This window comes from Camelus ferus, chromosome 11 (genome assembly GCF_009834535.1).
Source record: "Camelus ferus isolate YT-003-E chromosome 11, BCGSAC_Cfer_1.0, whole genome shotgun sequence".
NCBI classification, from domain to species: Eukaryota; Metazoa; Chordata; class Mammalia; order Artiodactyla; family Camelidae; genus Camelus; species Camelus ferus.
In genome coordinates, this window is record NC_045706.1 from 37,498,620 (window position 1) to 37,525,249 (window position 26,630).

The 26,630-nt window shown below is 33.0% G+C and overlaps 2 long non-coding RNA genes across 5 annotated transcripts in view; one reads left to right on the forward strand and one right to left on the reverse strand.

The window, feature by feature from the left end:
• Positions 1 to 26,630, forward strand: part of LOC116667148 — a 492,225-nt gene that overhangs the window by 67,383 nt on the left and 398,212 nt on the right. For all 4 annotated transcript variants that reach the window (XR_004323925.1, XR_004323928.1, XR_004323926.1 and 1 more), the window contains exon 3: positions 7,111 to 7,242. This is a non-coding gene — a long non-coding RNA (uncharacterized LOC116667148). The remainder of the gene's footprint in view (positions 1 to 7,110; positions 7,243 to 26,630) is intronic.
• LOC116667151 lies at positions 4,728 to 23,060 on the reverse strand. Its single transcript, XR_004323931.1, has 3 exons — positions 21,881 to 23,060; positions 16,071 to 16,074; positions 4,728 to 4,739 (listed from the first exon to the last, which is right to left on the reverse strand). It is a non-coding gene; the product is annotated as an uncharacterized LOC116667151 (long non-coding RNA).

A 26,630-nucleotide genomic window follows, 5' to 3' on the forward strand; every position in this document is an offset into this window, starting at 1 on the left:
CCCCAGAATATCAGAAGGAGTAAGTACATTTTTCTGGGCTCTGACAGGAAGCTGTAATTCACAGAGCTAGAGATGAGAGAGTAGGTATTTGTAGCCACTTTACATTTAATGCTCAGTTGCATGAAGTTACATGTTTTAGAAATGCATATATAATATACTATTATGGATAATGTATGGTTTAGATGTCGTTTACATGAGTATAATAAAGTGAAGTCTCTCCATCCTGTTTTGTCACTACCCTTATGATAATCACAGATAAGGAAAAACAATTAGAATCATAGAAATACTGTAAGAGTTTTGTAATTGGTGCTATTTAGAGGTCAGTTTAAAATCAATGATTGATTTTTACTAATAAAACTGAATTTACTAGTTGGCTTTACTTACAGCTGAATGCATTGAATTGTTAGAGTTATTTTTAATCTGCTGTTGTAATAGAAGTGGGAACGTTAGATTAGTTCACTTTGAAGTTTTTGCTCACAGTGATGATTCACTGTATGTCACTAAACCTAAGAGCTCTAAAAAGTAACTTTTGAAAGTCATGTTCCAAGAAGGCCAGAATTTCATATTGCAACCTTCTAATTGAAATTCCGAATCCTAAAATAGAGCAACACATTTATATTTCTTTCTAAATGAAAGATAATGTATCCAAGGCACTTTAAAACTATAAACTGGCTAATTTAAAAAAAAATCAACAAATTGGTTATATCTTTCTTGTATAGTTTCTCCCTTTTAATCTTCCAAATATGCAGATTCTAATGAAATAAAAATTACTCTACCTGATTTCAAATTAAGGTATCAACAAGTGTATTTTTTGTTTTTTAGAGTTCAGTTGCCAGTGGATTGATATCAGTCTGTATTTATTTGTCATTCATTCATTCAATAAATATTTTTTGAATGATATTCTGGGCCAGGCTGTGAATAAATATATTAAAGATAGAAAAAATGCTCAGCAGGAAGTATTTTCTACAATATCTGTAAATGTTTGTGGGAATGGCATTTCAAAATGTGTAATGTATATTAACTTTTAATTAAAAAAAATGTATGGAATCTAAATTGTAGTTCAAATTGTCAGAGTGATATAGTAAGAGACCGAAGTGAACATCTTGGAAAAATTTCTTGAAGGTCATATCCAGCATTTTACATCCAGAAGATTGTCAACATACAAAGGATTTTGAGATAAATAGGGACAAAAAAAAGACTGGTAATCTACACATAAAACTCTAAAGATACTGTTCTTGTTATATTATGCAGTCCGTATTTATTTTGATTAGTTAAGATAAACCAACATAACCTCTTCATTCCTCCGTATTTTCTTGAAGTGTACTGTTGTTAAACCCCAGTTCATGCACTTGATGCATAGTGAGGCTAGAAAAACTGAAACATTGAAATTTTGAGCAACAAAAGGTTTATTGCAAGGGCCATGCAAGGAGAATGGGTGGCTCATGCTCAAAAGACCTGGACTCCCCAATGGCTTTTAGGGAAGCATTTTCAAAGGCAAGGAGAGGGAAGGGAGTCACAAGGTGTGTTATCAACTCATGCACAATTCTCTGATTAGTTGATGGTAGAATAATGGGGTAGTGTCACAGACATTAACAGTTTTAGTCCTCAGGCTCCAGCTGGTCTGGGGGCTATGTGCTCATGGTCATCATATAGTTAACTTCCTTCATTTGGTGAGAGTTTTAGCATCTGTAAAACAACTCAGGAAACATTCACCAGATACTGTTATCTGGGTACTTCCATGTCACTATATGTCCATTTTTATTTTTACCTGATTTTCATCTTTTAAAAATGTTTTTCTCTTCAATTGCTTTATTTTATTTTGACTTATATTTCAGTTTCATAAGTCACTTTTAGTTGTGTTTTTTATTTGCTGGGAATTTCATCCATTAAGTATTTTATTAATTATCTTTCATTTCTAGAATTTCTGTTTTGGTCTTCTTAATAATTTCTCTGTCTTATCTTTTAAATACTGAAGGCCTCATTTCTACAACTTCAAGGAAGTGAATTCTGCCCACAACCATGTGAGGTTAGAGAGGACACTGAACCTCAGATGAAAACACATCCCTGAAAGTTACTTTGACCACAGCCTATAAAACCTCGAGTAGAGGACGCAGTTAAGTAGTGCCCAGACTTCTAATGTATGGAGAGTGTGAGATAACATATATATATCTTTGAAGTTATTCACTTTTTTGTAATTGTTACACAACAATGGGTTAACGACACAGCACTTTGATGCACCATGTCAAAAGTAAATAAAATTAATAAATTTTGAAATTGCATAAATCTTACTAAGGCATCCAGGTACCATTAAAGAGTATTTACATTGCACAAAGTTAACTGCTTGCAAAGCCATATTCCTTCAGAGTCTGCAGTGACCTTGTAGGAGACGATTTTTCTAATCATCCTTCCAGTGACATTTTTTTCTAACTCATACACATTCCATAGAACTCACCTATCAATGAGAAGGAACAAGGCTAAATATTCTAAGACAAGTAGAAGGGAGTGTTACTTGGTTTCCTACATAAACAAATACAAGTTTTCAAGGCTGTTGCAATTCCTAATCCTTAAGATCAATGGGGAAAAAAAGGAAGTAAAGGAAAGCTTTGACCAAATAACCTGTTTCTTAAAAGAGGGATACATAATTTCTCCCAAATCTAATTGAAGCCACCCTAAAATAGGCCTTTTTCTCATCCTACAAAAGTACTTACAATTAACAACTTTTCACTTCTTGGCCATAACTTTTCTTTCTAGATGCTAAAATACTGTATGTTTCAAGTCAGTTCTACAGCTTTTGAAATGTGGTTATCTGTGCTTTCTGTCTGGTGTCCTCATTTAGTTGAATTATGTAACCTACATATCCTTTTCCCCTTTGGCATTCCTGATAGAAGTACCTATTGGTACTTTTTTCAGATACAATGCCAACATCTGTTTCACTGTTTAACAGTGTGTTGCATTTTTTGGAAGGCACATAATTGAGAGTAGAGGTGGTAATCTGGTCTATCTTTGAGAACAGGTGTTACCTGAAAGATTTGAAAGAAGGGACGAAATCTGGACTTGACATCTATATAAGTATAATATCACTGAAATCACTTAAATCTAAGGAAATAATAATTCAAAGCTACAAAGGATCTACATTTTTAGGAAGAGTGCCTACTGTATAGCTGGTCTTCTTAGAATCTATAGCTTCTACAGCCGCACTTTGGCAAGCTTGTTCATGAAAGGCTATTGTTTATTGGTAATAAAAACCCAAGTTTGGGGAATATGTCATTACTACAAATGTTCCTTTGATCAAACCAGCCCCTTCAGTCAACAAAAGCTTTAGAAGGTGAAGTCAAACCCATGTATTAATATAGAGTGATTGAATAAATAGATGTACACCAGAAACTAAGACATTGTAAATGGACTATACTTCAATTAAAAAAAAATATTAACAGTAGGAAGAGATTCTAGAGACTCACAATTTTTGCTGGCATCCTAGTATAGAAGGATGGCTCCACCTGGCATCTGTGGCAGAATGTCATCTTCCATAGATGTAAAGATTAAATACAGATTCATTAACAGAGACATTAAAGGTTTAGTGTTGGCATTAAAAACCAAATAAGGAGATTCTCAGCTGCCGAAAGTCAAAGTAATCAACCTCACAATGAGAAAGCAAAATAGTTCATTGTACCTGTAATAAAATGTGTCATTTGTCTTGCTCATTCTTGACAGTTTCAGGATCTAAGAAGGAGATTTGAACTAAAAAATAGAATAGAAAACAAACCAAAAAAAACCAAAAAAACAAAACTGCAATAATACCATGGATTACACTCCCCCTTTCAGAAATCAGTGCTTTTGCATTCACTGAGTATGGTTAAGTCTGGAGCTAAAGGGGTGTGTGTGTGTGTGTGTGTTTGTATTTAAGTGTGCATTTTAAAAAAGGGATTTGCGTGGAGGAATCTAAAATCTTATGTATTTCTTATTCAAGTATTTATGTGTATTTTGTATTATAAGAAATTTTATTATCTTCAATTTTAATTACATGAAAATGCCAAGAATAAATTTTAAGCTTTGTAGACATGTGATGAAAAAGAACTCTCATTCAGTTGATAACTTACATTGTCTGTGTGAAGATTATTTTTTCTGGTCCTCTTTAGCTGAAAATACTTCAGTCATTGAAGAAAATAGTTCAAAAAACTTTAAAGATCTTTACCTTTCATTTACACATGTGCTTTCTGGTTCTTTAGAAAATCGTTTGTTATTTTTTTCCTAATGTCTTTTTTTGTTTTTGTAAGTTCTATACTTTTAAAAAGTATTTATCTAATAATTCTATACATACTTGTTTAATAGCCTCATGCAGATTGTTTCATTCTCTCTCTCACTATTTTTTAGTATCCTAATCATTTAATTTGTGGCATCTTCTGACTCCTGCTCATGGTGTTTCATTTCTTTATATGTTTTTAGATTTCACTCTTTGAGCTCATTTTTAAGCATATGTTGATTTTTACGTTGCTCATAGAGTCTTATATGGCCTTTGTGTTTGAAGTGTAGCTCCAGAACAATTTTGAATTTAAATTTGTCAGAGGTCATTGCTTGTTTGGGACAGAATTTTAAAATAGCTATTTTTGACTTGATACTTTTCTTTACAATAAGTGGGTAAGTTTAGACTCCAACTTTGGAAGATATGGTTTCAATTTTTGACAGAATATATTTTTTTTCTACCCAGATCCAAGACAAATGTTAGACTTATTGCATACTTACTGTGTCAGCGTGTCAAGTTATTTATTCCTTCTTTAACTAGAATTACGTCCCTTCAAGTGGCCTTGCTTTTGTCACAGGTGTTTAAGTTGTAACTTCAAGTATCCTATGGGCCTGAAGCCTGCTGTTTAATTCCTTGGGGAGGTGGATGTTAAAAATCTAACCACCTAATCATTGCTGAATCCAGAACTGTTTCATGGCTGCAGAAGTATCAGCCCACATGCTATTGCTCCCGCTTTCACTATACTCTGCTTCTGGTACTTGAAGATTTTTGTTTGTTTCTTATACTTTCAGCTATAAACTTTAAAAATAAGAAAAATGCATTTTTAATTCAGCATCTGTATCTCTCAGAATTTTAGAGAGAGATTTTTAATACCAGCCGAATTCATCAAATTACTGAGAATGGAGATCCCTTACTCTTGCAAACAGCTGTACAGTATTTTTGATATGTATATATAGTTTATGGACTTATTCACCCATGTACTTAATGATGGGTATTTGATTTGTTATTTTTCTATTTACTTTTTTTCTACTGCAAATACAGTCACAATAAGTAATACCCTTATGCATATTCTTAATCATGTTTTTAGATACAGGATTCGATCTCAGGAATAAGATGACTTTCAAAGACGATGCAATTTTTAAATATTAATAGCTATATTACTGGCTTTTTTAAAAACACTGACAATTTATTATTGGTGGAAGGATTTAGCTATGTAATAATATCAGTAAAAACTTAAAATATTTTTCTTAGAGTTCTGATACGAAAGCTAATAATTTAATTCCCTAGCTCCTAAACCAGGAAGGTTATTTTTTTTCCTTTTATTTAAACAGAAAATGAATTATATAACAAAAATAATACCAAAATACATAGGTAAAACAATAAATCTGCCAACTTTGTACATGGTTAACTAGGGAAGTTGAGATTAAGTGCATTATTTCTGAGACAGGGATCAAAAAAGATAAATTGTCACTTCCAAATAAAACTGTGGTTAGTTATTACCTCTCAGATCATTGGCCAGTGAAGGGTCAATTGTAGGTGCATGGTAGAATCCTCAGAGGTGCAGTGGTCTGTGGTGATGGTGTAGAGTAAGAATATGTGAATTTGTCACTCTAAAGAAGTCAGATAGAATAATTTGCTTTTTGGAATTTGACAAATACTGCTCTCTAAAATTTATAGTATCAAATAATTTCCATGTCATTGTGGGGTACTTGAACCATGTTTCTGTCACTCTTGACTGAAAAGCGTTTAAAACCAGCCCAGTCATCTGTTAATAAGAATTTCTATGCCTGATATATTCTTACTGAGACCTCCTACGCTTATCATATCATACATATGTTTTTTTTTTTAATACTTAAATGTGGAATGTCTGGGTTATATGGTAAGTGCATGAAACTATGAAACTTTTTTCCCCAAATGGTTGCACCTTATGTTCCTAACAGGAATGTATGAGAATTTCCTCTCCTTCATGTCCTTAGCAATACCTGATATGGTTATTCATTTTAGCCTTTCTAATAGGTGTGTAGTGTTATCTCATTGTACTTTTAATTGGCATTTCATGATTAGTGACTAATCATGTCAAACATCATTTCATGTACTTATTTGCTATCCGTGTATCTTCCTGGGTGAGGTATCTGTTCAAATCTTTTATCCATTTTTAAATTGGATTCTTTTCTATTGCCTTTTAAGAGTTCTGTATATAATCTAACTGCAAGTTCTTTATCAGATATATCATTTGCAAATGTTTTCTTCAGTCAGAGGTTTATGTTTTCACTCTTTGAGCAGTGTCTTTCAAAAAGGGGCTCTTGAAGTCCGATATGTCAATTTTTTTCTTTTATATATTGTGCATTTACTGCCATCTTTAAGAAATGTTTGCCGAACCCAAGGTACATGTATTTTCCCCTGTGTTTTCCTTGAGAAGTTTTGTAGTTGAGAGACTGAATATACAAACGGACATTAGTCAGACCATATATGAAAGCAGAATTCTGATTCACAACCTCTGCAGCGACCAACTGGGGAAGCTAAACTACAACCCCTGCAGCCACGGGCCAAAAGTGGTCAGGACTTAGTAACTACCAGCATCCCTAATTTTTACCCCCACATCCAACTCAGAACCAACAAAAGAAAGACAAATATGTTTCACAAACTAATCACATAGGATGCCCCATTTCTACTTAACTTGCTTCCAGCTTCCCATGCCAACAACCTCAAATTAGGGCATAACTGAGTCTTTCCTTCTTTTTCTCTATAAAGCTTTCCCACTCCCCTGCCTGCCTTTAAGTCTTTGCCAAATGCACCTGATGATAGCTGACTCCTTTGTTATAATGAGCTCTGAGTAAATAACCTCATTTGGGTGATCTTCATTTCTACAGTTTTCATGGAGCTTCCACCAACATACCATCTGCACTGCTTTCACTGCGGACACCAGCTTTTCACCAGGTGTGGTACCTCCAGTGGCTCCTTGTGCCTTCCTGCTAGTGGCTTATTGAGTCTGCGCCAATGTGGTAAGTCAGAACTGACTCTGAACTCTTCTTTCTTTGGTGTTGAGTTCCTTTATCAATCAGCTGCTGTTGATTTGTAGTTCGGTACCTGGGCTTTGTTATTGGTTCCCATTTGTTTTGCGTCCTTGGTGGAATGAGGCATTCTTTTTTGCTTTCCTTTGTGTTAATTTTATGTCGTGCTGTTTAAAAGTATTTGCCACAGGAAGAATTACAAGGTAGAATACAGCTATAGACAGTACAAGCTGGCCTTACAGACTGGTGAGTTTGATGTTCTTCCTGAACCTGTGTCCATTTGGACAAATTTTAGCTGTGAGTCATCAATAAAAACAGATAGGATTTTCCTTCCATTCGTTATTTTGGTCCTGAGATTTTGCCTTTGATACAGAGAGAGTGTTCTCTTTGGTTTTCTGCTCTGCTGGAAGACACAGATTGTCAGGTCTGTGTTCAGGTATGGCCAGCAATAAGACTGGGGACCTGAGACTCAAGGTGCACAAGCATTATATTCCTGCCAGTGGTTGCCGTCTCTCATGGGATCATCTAAAATCAAATCTTCTTTCCAGGAAAAACTACTGCTTCTTATATGTACAATACTAACTCTTGCACTTCTCTTTCTAAATGGTATAGCTTCACTAAGGATGATTTGAGCCTTCAGTGGCAACTCTAGGGAACATTTCACTTCAACAAAATTGTTTATTTGAGAAGTGCTAAAGGAATAAGATTTCTCAGGACCAATTGGGCAGCAGTTTGATTGGTATGAGATGTAATGGAGTAAATGGGCTACTTGCTTGCTGTGCAACAACTAGACCAAATACCAAGGCAAAGGTCTTTTGCAGAGAGAAAAAGGTTTTATTTCAGGGTGACCAAGCAAAGGAGACAGGAGACAAAGCTCAGGTCTGTCTCCCTAGTTGGCTATTTATTGTGGGATATTTATTGTGTTAAGTAGGGAGTAGGAGGGGAAGGAGGCTAGAGAATGATTTGTGCAAAGTAATGGTCAGTTTCAAGAGTTCTCTGAACAGGTGCAACTATTCTTCGTGCTTCTTCATGGGTTACATGTGCAAATTTGGGCACATAGGGTCAGTGTATTACATGTGGATTTTCGGCCTGTGGTGTCTAAAGTTCATTATCAGTCATTCTAGTTCCTCAATGTGCCTGCTGGTTGTTCAGCCAAAGGGAGCTGTCAGCAAGTTGTTTCCTATGTGCTGTTTCCCTGGTACTCTGTAAATAAGCTTGGGGCGGCAGGGGACATGGGGGGTCTCGGTGAATTATTTTGTTCATATTTTGTTTGTACAAAGTGTATAAAGTACAAGATATGATTTCACAGAAGCCTCCAAATGAAATTCTGAGTCAAAAATTCATTCACCAAGAGATTCTTTTCCCAAAGCTTATGAGCATTTAGCAAACTAGACTCTTTTCCTAGCAAACTTTGCCTCTCCTTGTCTTCCAGTTGCCTCTCTGTACCCATCTCTCTCTTTTCCCTCTTATCCTTCTGGTCCCTCTCTTACACCTCAGTTGACTTCTCTCTCCTCTTTCCTTTGTCCAGAACCCTTACCTTTAACCAATGATCTCCTAAAACCCGAAAATGCCAGTTACCTCTAAAGATCCATCCCTCTCATGCGCCAGGTGTACAGGTAACTATAGAATTTAAACCTTGGACTTGTACTGAATTAAGAGTTATATTTAAAGATTTCTCTAAATCCATTAAATACCAGCAAATATGTATACAAGAATTTAGAATTCTCTTGGTGCATATGGCCCAGGGCTACCTGTAACCTCTATCAACTTACACACTTATTTTTTAGAAACTCAAATGCTAAATCTGAGTGGTAAAACCTGATTGGACTGACTCAGAGGAGGACCCACAATAAGCCTGGGAGTTTTCTTTCCACAATAAACCCAAAGGTCCAAAAAAAAAAAAAAAAAAAGTGCAAGAAACTAGTGTAAAGTTTCCCAAAAGCCAGACCTAAAACATTTCCAATAAAAGTCAACTGGACCATAATTCATTCGTACAAACAAAAGATGAAATCATAGGAGATTTTTTTACGACTAGAAAATTACCTTCCATGGACATTCAGGAATAAATGAAGGTGCTGATGTAACAGCAGCCCTTTCATCTCATTTTGTCAAGGAATTAAACCTGAAATTGGTTTAATTTCCAATTCTAAAACAGAATTTAGTATGGGAAATAGCTCCTTTATCTGAACTACAACATCTGGCAGAAGATTTTTTTTATGATGATATAATTGACATAATGTCATATTAGTTTTAGGTACACAACATAATGATTTGATATTTGTACATACAGTACATATGGTTCCAACTTATGATGTTTCAACTTAGAATTTTTCAAATTTACTTTTCATTTTATAACTGGAAATTTGTACCTTTTGACTCCCTTCACCCTTTTTGCCCACCTCTATCCCCTGCCCCAGACAATCACCAATCTTTTCTGTTTTCTATATTCATGAGCTTGGATTTTGTTTTGGTTTTGGTTCCACATATAAGTGAGATCATAAGGTATTTATCTTTTTCTTTCTGGCTTATTTTATTTAGCATAATACTCTCAAAGTTGATCCATGGTGTTGCAAATGGCAAGATTTCATTCTTTTTTATGGCTGAGTAATATTCTGTTCTGTACATATGCCACATTTTCTATATCCATTCATCTGTTGATGGACATTTAAGTTATTTCCATGTCTTGGCTATTGTAAAATAATGTTGCAGTGAAAATAGGATTGCACATAACCTTTCAAATTAGTGTTTTTGTGTTTTCTTATTTTACAAATATTCATATGAAAACCCCTGCACCAAATGCCTGTGTCTTAAATATATTTGTATCATGCACCCAACTCCAATGCATACATTAGATGCACTTAGCTTAGGATTTGGCACACAGTTAGTATAATATGAATATATAGATTGTTTAATTATAAAAAGTGATATTTCATAGGGAGAAGGTAACATAGGGTGTCCTTCAAGATGAGAATATTACTCAGATTAAAAGCGTTGGAGTAACTTGGTCAATACCTTTACTTTCCTCTCAGTTTTGAAGATGATCACATGGCAAAGTAATATCCACAAGCACAAGAACGAAATTTTTGCTGCCTTTAGTGGATGAAATTTTGTGTTAAGTACTTTGCAAGTATTACATATTCTAATATTTATAGTAGTCCTATAGGGTAGGTGCATTTGTTATTATTCTCATTGTACATTTGAGGAAAATGAAATTTATAGAGTTTACTCAATATACTTAAATCACATAGCTGGTAAGTGATGAAAGTAGAATCTGAGTCTATAAAATCTAAGTTCAAGGTCTGGATTCATAATCATTGTATGATATTACCTCTTTATCTTTTCTCATCCTGTTAAAGGCAAAGTTGAAATTTCAACTGAAAGTATTAAGCAGTTTGTCAAGGTTGTACAGCTAGTCAATGAGGATTCTGATAGTTGAATCTTATTTATGATTGTATTCATTAGCTCAGTACATATTTACAGGACATCTCCCAAATATCATATTAATAAAGCTGACAAACTTACCTTTGTATAGCATGCTGACATTTTCAAAACATACGTGCATTTATTTTCTAATTTTCTTCCCATACCACCCTTGTAATACAGACAGCTTTGTGTGCAGTTGACAGTCTCAGAGATTCAAGTTAATGTCCAAGGTCCCACAGTCAGTTAATGCTGGTACTGGAAACCAAATATTCTGAATTCTAGTGCTGGATAATTTCTTCCAGGCCATGCTGAAGATTTAGTCTTTCTCACTTTTTGACAGTAGTATCTGAATGTGCATTTAAAAAAAAAGTGTATACAATTGGTTTAGTTTTATATTCTTGGAATTTCAGACCCTGTTTTTTGTTCTGGTGTTTTTGGTTTAATATTAAATGATTATGAGTAAAATTTAGAAAAAAATTACTAAAAATAGAAAAAATAGCAACTTTTTCATTTATATGTTCAACATAAAATTCTTTATATATTTATATTTTTAGCCATTTTATTTTAAACTGTTGTGTTTAATACAATTGTGAGATTCAAGAACTTTATTATACTCTGTAAATCTGAGTCTTTCCTTTTACAATGATTTATATAAATACTTCATTAAAGCTGACTTCAAACTATCCTATAAATTGTAAAAATATGAATAGTTTTCAAAAACTAAGAAATACGTACGGCTATTCTATAAAAGGATTTAACAAAACCAACTTAGTTGGTTCAGTATTCTCTTTTTGCAAATTTTCCCCAAATCCAATCAGTAATCGTGGATGCTTACATAACACAGGTGAATATTTAGCTCGATTGAATTTATATATCTCTTAAACATAGAATCTCCAGAGTAAAATAAAGCAATAATACCATGACTAATTATACCATGGATGAATTATAAGTGCATATTGAAGCCAATCTGAAGAGACTGCCTTATTTTATGATTAAAATTATATGACATTTTGGAAATGGCAAAACTATAGTGATGTTTCCCAGGAGTTCAAGGAGAAAGGATGACGGTTGAATAGGTGAAGCACAGGGGATTTTTTTAGAGCAGTAAATCTAATCTGTATGCTACTGTAATGATGGATAAATGTCCCTGTACATTTTCAAAACCTATAGAAATTTATGACACAATGTGTGAACCTTAATGTATATACATTTTAAACATCATTTCAGAGGTTGGAGTATCTCAGGAAAGAATTCAGAGGTGATAACACAATCAAACTATTCTAAACATGTATGAAATAATCTTACTGACGGCGGTGGGGGAAAATAGTACCTACTAAGTAACTTTGGAAATAAGTGCAGTCTGTAAGACTAAAGGCAAAAGAAACTAAACATTCTACTACAGCTGATAAAGTTGTGTTCCATGGGAGTACAGCTTCACAGTTCTGATAGTGTTATATATGTATGCTATAACTGAACTATTAAATAAATGAATCATGAATTGTGAAAGCCAGGTTTCTCATTGTTGGAATGTTAGTTTATAGATAAGCCCAAGTGGAGGTTAAAAAGGTCCATGTGATAATAGCTTAGAGTTGGAGACCCCAGCATAAACTCATAGTTAGTTTACATATAAATACAGATGGTTTTACAAAGACATACTTATAGGTGTGTGTGTGTGTATACATGGATATATATGCAGTATACCTACACATATTTCCTTACTCTGTCGGCTGATAATCTTAGAAACAATAGCTTCAGTAACAGTGGGCACACCTAGTGCCCAAAGCTTGTTTTTTTTGTTTGTTTGTTTTGTTTTTATAAAATCCTTCAAAAATAAGCGAACTAAGGGTCTTTAGAGAAATAACTGATTCTAAGACTGGGACAGGAAATATTCAAGATGAGTTTGTGATAAGGAAGTGCTAGAGAAAAAAGTCTACAATGATGGGATATGTCAAAGAAACACAGGAGTCAACTGAAAGAGTACCCTGAAACAATCTGAACAACAAAATACATTATTCTACTATTGGATTGTAAATGAAAGTGTAAAATAAATATCCATTAGTCCATGCTGATGTAAATAAAAGATTGAACAAATAAACAGGGAGAATAGACAAATCTATGCAGATGAATTCTTCATAACTTATGTAGATATTGTACCTTTTAGGAGGGAGAGTAGGACTCCAAGTTAGGCTGTGTGTAGTGACTACCTTCCAAAGTGTACATCATGGAAAAAGATATAAAAAAGGGTAACCTTTCAGAGGAGAAACTTGACAAACTACCTTATCCAGGTGATCAGGTCAATATCAACAATGATGTCATGTTGATATTATCTGCCCTTTACATGATGTAATGAAATTGGTACTTCACCTCTGTGTTGTTACTCTCAAAAACCCATAACCGATACTATCATGAGAAAATCAACAGATGATTAAAATATGAAGAACCTTCTATAAAATAGCTGACCACTACTCTTCAAAACTATTAAGGTCACCAAAAACAGGATAAGTCTGAGAAACTGTCACAGCCAAGAGGAGACAAAGGACACATAATGGCTAAATGTAATGCGGTATACTGTAGGGGCTCCTGAGGGGGAAAGAGAAGTAAATAAATAAGGAAATCTGAATAAAGTATGGACGTTAGTTAATGATAGTGTATCAATATTATTTCATTAATTGTAACAATTTTACCATACTAATGTAAGATGTTAATAATAGGGGAAGATATACATGGGGTATATGGGAATTCTCCATATTATCTATGCAACTTTTTGTGCAAATCTAAAACTGTTCTAAAATAAAGTTCTTTGTCATAATGATAGAACTCCATAGAATCTCCAGCTGATTAGACTGTAAGTTAATAGTATCCCAAAGTTTGATGCCTCAGTAGCTATATTTGTCATGCTAGCATGAAGCTTAATGCTTCAAAAACATGATTACTTTCTTAGATAGCACTCCTTGATGGCATAATTCAAATTTCAATAATTTGACAAGTTAATTGAAGAATAACTCAGATTTAACTCTTTAGAAAATTAAGTTGGCATCCAATTTGATAGAGCTAAGTAAATCCTAAAGAAAATGAAAGAGTGATAGGACTATAAAAATACTTACAAATGGGGTTATGTAGCAGCTTTGCATTTTCCTGTTATATGGCAAGGAAAATCTACTGGGCCATTTTTATGTCTAGGATTTATAATATAAAAGAATATATATACACATATGTATATATATAAAATATATATAAGAACATTTCTATATTTTTATATATGTAATATAGAAAACCATTCGGTTAAATATCAGAAAACTATATAAATGATTTAATTCATTGTAAATTTCTTCATTTTCTGAGAGATACTAATAAATTCTTATATATATTTTTACAAGTCTGTTTATTGCCTTTGGGAAAGGTGTCACAAATAGAAATTAATATTATTATGAACAACCTTTAGTCTAATTTCATGTAACTAATTTCATGTAACTTGGAAATATGAGAAAGGTTAGTCATCAGTGTGTGAATTCTTTATGAAATTCCTCAAAATATCTTTAGAATGCAAGACCTCAGTATAGCACTTCAGTTTGAAGAGAGTCTTATTTTAAATAAAGACCTAGGATGTACTTGTTTTTCACTCTCTATTAGAACATTTGTTTATTTATTATGCAACTCAAGAAAATGTTTATCTCTGGGGAGTGGTAGAAATGTGACCAATAGGCTGTGTTTTATTCATAGCCATGTGAGTACAGCCAGTCTCCAGGGTATTTGGAAAATTTGATATGATGCTAGTAATAATCCATAGCATTTCAGTCACCAAATGAAAGGATTCTTTCTGCATACTGATTGAGAAGTGATCTATATAAAACTTTTCCTTAACATTTGAGTTTCACAGTAATGGCACCTGAACACTATAGATTATTAAATCACATTGCAGTGTTATCCTTTTCCTAATGAAGTCACTTCTTTGGAAGTGACCTTTTGCCTTTAATAGCCTCTAACTAACTGTGTGAACTTGAACAACTTGCAGAATCATTGAATCTCAGGGACAAAAGGAATTTTAAAGGTTTTTTTTGGTCCAGTTATTCACAGAATTCATAGATCTTCTCTTTATTCAGCACTCCCACAGAGTAGTCATTCTGCTTCTGTTTAAGTATTTTCAGGGTACAGGGAACTATACAACCCAGTCAGCTTAAACTGATCTCAGACAACTCTGCAAGTTTAGAGTTCTGTCTTTGTTCACTTTGTTCATTTGAATTGGCTTTCTCTTGTTGAAAAAAGGGATGATATTTCACAGAATTATTGTATGGGTAAAATATATAATTTGTGTAGAAAATACAGTGTACATAATGAAGCTGGGATGTACCTGTGTTCCCATCTAGTGCAGAAAATTGTACGATTATTTTCAAATATTTGCTTCTATTCTCTGGGAAAAAATTATACTCTCTTGCCCATTGATATTAAACTCAGCCAGGTGACTTGCTTAGGCCTTAGGAATAAGAATCAAAGTAATTAACACGTGTCTACTTTTGGGGAGAAGTTTTGAGAGCCAGCACATGGTCCCATGTTCCCATTTCTCTTCTGTACCAGTAACAAGCAATACTTCAGATAGGGTCTCCTTTGAGTGACTAGATCCAGGAATGAAAGTAATATAGAGCAGAGCTCTAGCTGGCTCCAGATGCAACTGTCACATAATTCACTGAGAATTTTCTTGGTTGTAATTAAACATAACCTTGCCTATCTTCTTTGATGCAAACTTTCTCATTCCTGTAAAGACTTGCTTTTCAGATTATATTCTTGCATACTTCTTATCGCTTTGAGGAGACCTTTTCTTCCCCCCTGCTGACCTTATGTGAACTTGAATATGAAGCAGACAAGAAAGTGCACTTTTTGTGTTATATACATAAGATTTCAATGACATTACTTATTGGATAAGTTGAGAAACTTTTCTCTATATAATGATCTTTAGTGACATCACTTTGATGAAAATTTATTTAGACTTGTCATCCTTTTTCTCTAACTAAAGAGGGACAGATAAAGCAAACCTTCAGGTTTGTTTGAGAAATATCATAATGTATGGTCCCAGGCTGAGGTAGCAGAACTTAGCACTGGGAGGTTAAATAAAATCCATATAATAGAGACATTTTGAAGTGTAGATTGTTATAAAATGATGAGAATGTTTAAAATTCACTACAGTTCTCCAAATCCAAATGTAAGAGGGTTGAAAACAGTATATCCTTTGAGAAAAATGAGGCACAATAAATGATAATAATAAAAAAGATATCATTATGTGGCATTTATTAAGCATTTACTATGTGAGTAACCTTTGCATACATTGTTAATTTCAAACTCAGAATAAGCTCTGAAGTATATATTATTGTTAGCCTTCTTTTTACATGAAATTTAGGCTTAACAAGGCTATAAAATTTACCCAGTGTTACACAGTACATAAGTGGCAGAGCCAGACTCTGCTCAAAGTTACTTCAATTCACACTATAGAGCTCAAAAGTGAAATGTTATATATATATATATTTTTTCCCCTAAAATATAGGATTATGTCAGTATGGGGAGTAGCACTACATGTAGGTAAGAACTTGGAGAACCTGGGTTACCTTGTCAGAGCTTCTTTTAGAGAGTGAAGGATTATTCAGAATAGTGTAAGATTTTGTGTGCTTTTGTGTGCTTGTGTGTATATGTGTGTATTTGTGTATAAATATATTTAAAATGTTTTTCCTCCTTGACAGTTTGTTATGAAGAAACTGTCTTAGGTCATCCTCTCTGTTTCTTTATAAATACCTTAAGCTGTCCTTATGTGATGTTTTTCCCCCCACTTCAGGCTGGCTTTCATAGTTACATTAATATAGGGCTATTTGAATAAAAATACTAGGTCATACTATAGTTTTTGTCTTCTTTGTCATTGATCTATTGCTAACATTTTAAACAGGGTCTGTTATTTAACAGGTGCTCAAAATATTTATTTAATAAATACATTAATATTTGCTTCTGAGACAATTTCTATGATGGGGTCTCCTGACTATTAACATATTCCGAATGAATTTCGGTAATAGTGTCAATAAAAACTTAGTTGCACCATTTTGGTTTATGTACCCAATTGAATGGTCCCACTGTAACACATAAACATTGGCCATTAAGATGTTATTAGTTTTCTAAACATAGTAGACTGAGTTCATGTATTTAAGGTCCCAGTGGAATGAATATGAAATCCTGCAATAATAAGGAGAAAGGTAGAAGTTCAATACTGGAAAACATTATCAACATAATTTCTGAAGTTATAAATCATATGAAGACCAATCAACAGGTGAAATAGCTGAAAGTGTGCATGAGGATGCTGCACTGGAGCCCATCTTCCTCAGAAACTCCAGAGAAAATTTACATATGGTGTAAATTGACTGAAAGTGCAGAAGCAAGAGGTCGGACTTAAAATAATTGGATTAATCAGACCATTTGTGTGAAGAATGGCTGTGCACTTCAGCTATATTATTTAGTTATTCTTTCCCTTCTTTCTTCATGCAGCCTGGCCTTTGCAAGTAACTTAAAAACAACATAATGAAAACAAACAGAGACAAATGGAACTTTAAAAACACCAGGAGGTTTCTCTCTAAATATATTTAAATAATCACCATGGTAGAGCTACGGGCATTAGAGTGAGTGTTGGTACCTGAGAGTAAAGACCTTCTCAGGTGGTGCCTGAAGCTAGAGGGGACAGATTTGTCAGCTGGCTTCCTGGTCCTGCATCTAAGGCAAGGCTCCCAGTCCAAAAGCCTCTCCCATGTGTACTTGAAAATTTCCTTTGCTTTTCCAGTCAGGGAAGAGGTCTACCAGGGAAACAAAGCTGCTTACACCGTGGTGATTGAAGCACAAATAGAAATGTAGAATAATATTTTGTTTGTTTCATATTTCAACATGAATACAATTTAAGATCTTCAGGCAAATGAAAAAGACTGAAGTTAATAAACAAAGTAATTTACCTTGGAGAACACATAATACCAGACAGAGAAGAGAAAAATAAAACCTGATCCCTACCTGAGAGTGATTTGATAATATACTGCATTCATAAAAATCATAATAGGCTAAGAAAATGAAAAATCAAATAACACAAAAGGAGTCTTAAAAATTAACAATATAATTGCTGATGGTTAAACATTTATTATATGAATTGAAATTTTGAGTTTAGGAACCTTTTGAGTTTAGGAACTATAATTTCAACCTACAAAAAGTTGAAATTATGATGGAAAGATAAGAAACTCAAGGGGTCTATCCTGGAAGTATAAGACACCATGAATAGGAGTTCCTGAAAGACAGAACAAAGAAAATGACACCAATGATTTACTCAAATAAGTAATAGGGCATGTTCTAGATCTGAAGAAGGATGTGAACTTTTAGTCTAAAAGAGATTTATAAAAATTCCAGTTCTATATTCTGTATGATAAATGTTTCAAATTACAAGGTAAAGAAGATAATTCTGAAAAACTTTGGGGAATAAATATCCACAAAGAAGAGATAAGCCAACATAGGATACCAGAATTAAGTGGTAGAAATCCCAAATTCTAATGGGAGAATAATTTTAAGCCTTTATTTATTTATTAAAAAAATCAGTCAACCAGGAAGACATAACAAAGAACCTTAAGGATTCAGAAAATGTAACTCACATACATATTTTCTGAGATAGTATCTGAGAATGAATTCCAAAAATGCAAGGTAGAAAACAAAGAAGGGAAGTAATAGATTCTAGGAAATGGTGGTTCTGATTCATTAGTGGGATAAATGAGAATTATCAGATTATGGGGGGGATTATAATATATAGCTGAACAGAACAGAGTCATTTCTTGGTTGATAAAAAGATAGGAAAATATGGACTTAGGGCAATGGATATATTAAAGGATGAAATGATTTCAGGAATCTGATCACTATGTTTTGTCAGCAAGAAAAAATGAAAGATATTGGAGACTTGTTGGGAGGAGGAAAAATGTGGTTAAGTCATGCTCCACATAAGAAGTAAAATAAAACATGGCATAATCAACTGATAACTTGTAGAAAATAAGATCTACTTGACTTTGTACCTAGGAACAGTTACCTTAAAATAGCATAGGTTTCCTAACCTTAAAAGTCTTAGAGAAAATGATACAATGATAAAAGACCTCTTGGTCTTTAAGTGATTAATATTTGTATACATCTGTTAATGTAATTTCTGTTTATTGGTTTTTATAATTTAAAATCTATTTTTATTCAAATATATAACATTTTTGTTTACAAAGAAATAAATGTTATCAGCTTTAACACTATAAAAGCTAAGGTAAAATTGACAGAAACTGGGGGTCAAATGGCTAATAGATTCCAAAGGAAGGAATAAAATACCATCTTACATAATGAGGAGAGCCAGAAATTATTGCTTAAAGCAGACAGCAAAATAAACTTTTAATCATATTATTTAATTTTAGCTAAGTTAATCAGTAGAGGAAGTAAAATTAATTAAGAAATTAAGAGATGGAAAGGAGAAGCAAAATCATATAATAGAAATATTTAAAAGCATTCATCTTTAAGAAGTGACACTGATGCTTTTTAGTCTAAAACATTTACCTCTTTACTATTTGATTATTTAAATTGCTAGTTAAATATATTATTCTCTTTAAAAATGTTCACTTATGTTAAGATAACATGGTATGGACAGTCTTGAAATATATATGGTTTGGATTTCTCAATAGAAAATGGACAGAAGGAACAATATTATTTTTATTTTAGGAAAGGTTTACAGAAATACTCTATCTCATACTTAGTAAATAGTGGGTTTGAAGAAAAATTATTTCAAGACAGCTACTAATTGGTTGAATGATTTCACTTTTCATTTGTTCAGCATTCTGGGTGTCTTTGGACACAGAAAGTAATAATATGAATAAATTTTACAAATCCTATCATTATTTTTATGTCAGTGGCCAATAACAGACATAATGAGACTTAAAATAGTCATAAGGAAACATCAACTTTAAATGACACATTAGACCAGATAGAGTTAATAGACATGTATAGAAGATTCCATCCAAAAGCAGCAGAATAAACAAGTGCGCATGGCACTTTCGTTGGAATAGATCACGTGTTAGGCCACACAAAAAAATATCAGTACATTCAGGAAGACTGACATTTTATTATGCATCTTCTCCAACAACAGTGATATGAAACAAGAAATCAGTTGCATAAAGAAAACTGGATAAACTACATAAATGTGGAGATTAAACAATATGCTACTAAAGAACCAGTAGGTCAACAAAGAAATGAAAGGAGAAATCAAAAAATACATAGAGACAAATGAAAACACAAAGATGATGCATCACAATCTGTGGGGCAGAGCCAAAGCAATTCTAAGAAGGAAGTTCATAGCAATACATGCCTACCTCAAGAAAGAAGAAACATCTCAAATAAACATCTAAGTTTATACCTAAAGGAACTAGAAAATTAAGAACTGATAAAGCCCAAAGTTAGTAGAAGGAAGGAAATAATAAAGATCAGAGCAGAAATAAATAAAACAGATTAAAAAATAATAGAAAAACTGAATGAAACTAAAAGCTCATTCTTTGAAAAGATAAACAAAATTGATAAAACTTTAGTTAGAATAACCAGGAATAAAAGAGCCCCAATTGGGCACAATTAAACAAAATAAAAATAAAAGGGAAGAAGTTATAACCAATACTATAGAAATACAAAGAATCATAAGGGGCTATTACATACAGTTATATACCAACAAATCAAGCAGCCTAGAAGAAATGGATAAATTCCTAAAAACATGCAATCTTCCAAGTTATGAAGAAATGGATAATCTTGAATAGATCAATTACTAGTAAAGTGATTTAATCAATAATTAAAAACCTCCCTCCAAAGAAAACTTCAGGACCAGATGGCTTCACTGGTGAATTCTACCAAACAGTCAAAGAAGATTTAATAGCTATCCTTCTCAAATGCTTCAAAAGGATTAAAGACGAGGGAAAACTTCCATACTCATCTTGTGATGCCAGCATTACTTTGATACCAAAAGCAGACGAGGGTACCACAAAAAAAAAAAAAAAAAAAAAAAAAAAGAAAAGAAAAAGAAAAAGAAAAGAAAATTACAGGCCAATATCCTAAATGGACATAAACACAAGAGTCCTTAACAAAATACTTAGCAAACCATTTCCAAAAATACATTAAAAGGATCATACAACATGATCAAGTGGGATTTATGCCAGGGATGCAAGGACCATTCAATATCTGCAATCAGTCAGTGAGGTATACCACATGTACAAAAGGAAGAATAAAAATCATCTGATTATCTGAAAAGATGCAGAACAAGCTTTTGACAAAATTTAACATCCATTCATGTTAAAAAAAAAAAAATGAGACTACATCTAACCGAAACGCTTTTGCATGGGGAAGGAAACTACCAACAAGATGAAAAGGCACCCTACTGAATGGGAGAAACTGTTTTCAAATTATACATTTCATAAGGGGTTCATATGCAGAATATATAAGAACTCTTACAACCCAACAACAAAAAACAAATAACCTGATTAAAAAATGGACGGAGGTACTGCATAGACATTTTTCTGAAGAAGATGTACATACGGCCAGCAGGCACATGAAAAGATGTTAAACATCACTAATTATCTTGGAAATGTAAGTGAAAACTTCAGTGAGATACCGGCTCACACCTATCAAAGTGGCTATTATCAAAAAGACAAGAAACAACAAATGTTGGTAAGGATATGGAGAAGAGGAATCCTTAAGCACTGCTAGTGGGAATGTAAATTGTTGCAGCCACTATGGAAAACAGTATGGAGTTTCTAAAAAAAACACAAAAATAGAACTATTATATGATGAGCAAGTCAACTTCTGAGTATTTATTTGAAGAACACAAAAACACTTAATTTTAAAAATTATATACATCCTGATGTTCTTAGCAGCATTATTTATGATAGGCAAGATATGGAAACAACCTGGATGTATAGATGAATGTGTCCATCAATGGATGAATGGAAAAATAAGGTGTGATTTATATACACAGTGAAGTACTACTCATCCATAAAAGAAGAATGAAATCTTGCCATTTTGACAACATGGATGGATCTTGAGGGTATTATGTTAAATGAAATGTCAGAAGGTAAAAGACAAATACAAAACATATGATATCACTCATATGTGGAACTTAAGCAAACAAACAAGCAAAAAATTTATAGACACAGAAGATTGGTGGTACTGGAGGAGGAGTTTGAGGGGGTGAAATAGGTGAAAGGAGTGAATTTTATGGTGACAGATGGTAACTAGGCTTCTACTGATGATCACTTTGTAATGAATGTAGTTTTTGAATTGTTGTACTCCTAAAACATATAAATTTATATGCCATTTTTACCTCCATAAAAACCTTTTAAAAGAAAGACATCAACACAACAAAACAAGATTAAATGAGGTCATATGGGTGGGTCTGTGATCTCATAGAATTAATGTCTTTATAGGAAGAGACACCAGTGATATCACTGTCTCAAGGTTCAGGCCCTGAGGAAAGGCCTTGTGAGGATTTAGCAAGAAGGCACCATCTACAAGCCAGGAAGATAGCCTGGACCCCCACCAAAAATCATAATTCTCAGGTCAGCATAGTAGAGTGTTAAAGACAGAAGCCCACTCATTTCTAGCTTTAGAGCATGCCAGTAATCTGCCCGAAAAATCTTCTTCATAGTTTGGAGACAGCAGTATTTTTAGTAAGACAATTACTTTTCACCTGTGAATAGGAGATTTTATTTCATGTATTTGAAAGGCTGCCATGATTTGACATTTTATATTTGTCTAGCTTTTGAGAAGTTATTATTATTTTTTGTTAGAATTTGTGGGAGAAAAAAGCTATGAAAGTTCAATCTCACATGAAGTTGTTTGAAATTACCTTTCAGTTGGCTGAAAAAGTAGATTATTGATTTCACCCTTTTATGAAATAAAAGGCTAATGAACAAATCATTCATTTCTAGAAGGTATATATGTGGTTTAATATCCTTCCCTTGCAAAAAAAGTTAGTGTTTGAACACCAAATTTATGAGCTGTTAGGATGTTATGATAGGGAATGGCTGAAGCCATGTCTTCAGCTTCGCAATCTTGCTAATTTATAATGACTGCTGTTTGCATTCCCATTGTTTAATATTGAGGATCACTTACAGTGTAGGCTAATGGAGAGACGTTTTCTATATCAGTTGATACAGCCTGGCTGAGAAAGTGATGAAACAGGCTTTTCCCTTTGTTATTGAGGACAGAAATAGAAATACATACGGGCAAATTGAAATGTATTAGTATTACAGTCCTTTTGTATGCCAGTAATTTTTGAAGTATTTAGTTTTCAGGTAGAAAACTCCATACAGCTTACCAATTTGTCATTAGCAGATGATAGACACAAGAATTAGTCTGGAAATTCTGGATGAAATTTATTGAAATTAGTTTTTTACTTTTCTAACTAAAACATACCTTTATTGAAACATTCTTTTAAGAATATCAATCATGTTTACTTGTACAGGCTCTTTTAACAAGACTGTGGCTGCACCACATGTGAAGGAGACTGTAAGGCAAACAATTAAAATGGAGAACTTTGGTGAATTAAAAACAATTTCAACCAGAAAATTGCCTTATTTTTTAAATTTCCTGCATTATTGATAAGTACTTCAATTATTGACTCTAACTGAAGAAAAGTTTCTGTCTAATTTTGGTTACGAGTAGATAGTTACATACGAATCTCAAAATCATTTATGATGTTGCTCTGTCTTCACTTAAACAAAGGCTTTTTGTTGAGCCAAGTTACTTTTTATCTTATATTCAGAATTTTTTTCCAAGATTAAGAAATGAGATTCCAAAGCAAAAATGGAATGTAAGCGGGCAGAATATTATTGCTATAGGGTGTGGGATTAGGCAGCACAGAAGATTGGCATTAATTGTGAAAATTTCTCTTTGATTTATTCACTTTAAAAATTAATTTCACATGCCATCTTCCTTTGGACTTGTATACCAAAAATACATATAATAAACTAGAGAAACCAGTCCAGATTCATCACAGCTTGGGTTTAAATAATGTTGGGGAAGTAGAATTTAATCCAGAATATCTCCTCAACTCAGAAAACGTCTCCACAAAGGTAGAAAAGAAAGAAAATTTTATTATTGAATAAACGTTAAACCAGAATGTGATGCGCATCACAGGCAATCTGCTAAAAGATTGCAAAGACAGAAAGACATCACATCCTTTTATAGACCAAAGAGAAACAACCTATTGTACACATGTTCTCAAGTAACAGGACTTGACAGCAACATTTGTCACACATACTTCATCCTGAATTCACCTGGTAGTTGAGGTGATTATCTGTGTTTGCTAACTGGCTTTATCTCAAGGAAAAATAAACTTCTCATATATATCTTTATGACAGGAGGAAGTTTTGAGCAAGACACTGACTGGAAGTAGGCTGTTATCACCCACAGAATCTGGAAGATAGTGGCACTGTCTTCCTCAATGACTGCATTTTAAGGATAGAGTTCCCAGGTCCTTGATAATGTGTTCCTGTGTCATAAAGCTGGCAAGAAGCATATTCAGCTTTAAAAAAGATTTATCTACATTTCAAAGAGACAAAAAGCAATTAAAATATTTAGAATAAATACTCTAAAAAGGGGGGGTTATGTCTTCACTATTTTTAACAAGGAGTATTAAATCTCTTATTTAAATTTTTATTTGCCTTTACAACTCTTAGGAGGAAATATTTTAAAAGTGATTTTATGAGCTAGAATTTTCTTTGGGATCACTAATGTTAGTTTTCACAAAAGAAAGTTATTGGTATTTATAAGTGAGATTTGTAGCTTAAGGATATGTTTACTCACTGAAGTCTAAGCTTTGATGTGTTTAAACTTACTCAAATAATGAAATATTGAGTAAATATGCCTGAAATAATACTGAAAAATTTTACCAAAATAGATCTTTAATTGGTATTTGACTGAAGTTGTCTGTGCTTATATAGTGACGTTGAATTTTGCAAGATCTACTTTGACTGTTTGGTAGACTGTGAGGTATAGTTTCCAGATTTAACAAATCAAAATTTAATACAGCCAGCTGAAGTAAATTCACATTCAAATTTAATTACTTGTTTTGTGTTTTGTTTGGCATATCCACTCTGAGATGCAATGGTTGAAACACTAATATATTCAACTTATGAAATTATTTACATATGAAAAATTTGGAGATGGAGTAGAAGTGTAGGTATTGCTTTCATTTATCAATTGAAAAATTGCCTAGAAAAATATTAGTCTTATCAAGAGACTTTCTCGTTTCCTGGGAGGAGAATAAACCTGAAAGTCAGAAAGTTAACATTAAGAGCTGGTGGCAATTAGCATTTATTTAATGTTATAAATATGCCAAGCTTAGCTAACAGTTCTACAAGTAGCATCTCATTTAATACATACAACATTCTTAGAACTACAGAATAGTATTAACATGATTTACAGATGATGAACATGAAGTAACATTAACAAGCAGAACTGTAGTTTAAATCCCAGCTTGCCCAAACTGAAGGTTTGCTTTCTTAAAGAGTATCTTATACTCTCACAAGGCTCAATTATATGTTAAATATATTGATAAACTAACCTCAGGTCTGGATAGTTTCACATTTAAGAAAAAAGTATAAACCTAGGGTTAATGTTTGTATTATCTGCATGATAAAAAGTATTAAATAAAACAGAGCGGGTAAAATGAAATGTAGAAAAGACAAAGGTTCCTGTTAAGCAAACCTTTTATATTATACATCCTGATTGAAAGAACATAGTTTTAAAATCATATATAGATATAGATTTATTTATATTTATATCTATTTCCTTATCTATGTACCTATTTTATATCCATTAGGAATAAAGGCTAAACATATTTTACATCAAGAAATAGATTTTATACATAGAGAAGGCATTCCTTTTTTATCCCCCTCAGTTCTTACTCTTCTCTTCCTAAAAACAGTGACATCTTGATTGTGATGGCATTGCTGTATATTGTGTATGTGTTCATAAACATATATAAGATAAAAAGCATTAACCAGAATACCTATCAGTTAGGGAATGGAGAAATAAAACTTGAGTAACAGTATGGTGGAGTACTCTTTGGTAATTAAAATTAATGAGGAGGGATTAAATGTATCAACAATAAAGAAAAGATAAATTACATAAGAACACCAATTGCAAATGACTTGCAGTATGTGGTCCTGATTACACAAAGTTTTTTGTTTATGCAGTGGTTATTAAATATAGTAAAATTACAGGCAAATAATGCATATGAAGTTTGGTAGTGGTTTCCTGGGGAAGGAAAAGAATGAAGATTGTGCCAACACATGATGTGAGGGCTTCAAATGTGTCTGTATTATTTATTACAATAAAAATAACCTAGAATGAAAAAAATAGATTTTAAAGTATGCTAATTAAGCAAGATGATAAATAATTTAGGTACATTTCCCATTTGCATTTTTAGCTTTATATTTGTAGCTTCTAATATCTAAGTTTTATTTAAGAAGAGAAATTTTGTTTATAAATAAGAGTCCCTTAAGTCTAGAAACTGTTTAATAAAGGATTGCACTAAGAGATAATTTTAGGTTTAGCTATAGAAAATTAATTGATCAGCTATAGAAAATTAATTGATTAATAAGATGTGCCTACCACATTCTTGGGCAATGTGAGTACAACAAAAATAATGTGAAGTAAAGAATCATAAAGTCTAAGTTGAAAGAGAAATGAATGATTCTCTAGTTGACTCTCCATCATCTCTTCCCTTAAGCAAACCTTCCAAAAGATACTGTAGCCTAAGATTTCAGTATCTTCACAGATCAGAAACTGTCTTAGTTCAGACTGCTAAAATAAAAATACTATAGACTGAGTGTCTTAACAATAGAAATTTATTTCTCACAGTTCTGGAGGTTGAGTCACCCAAAATCAAGGTG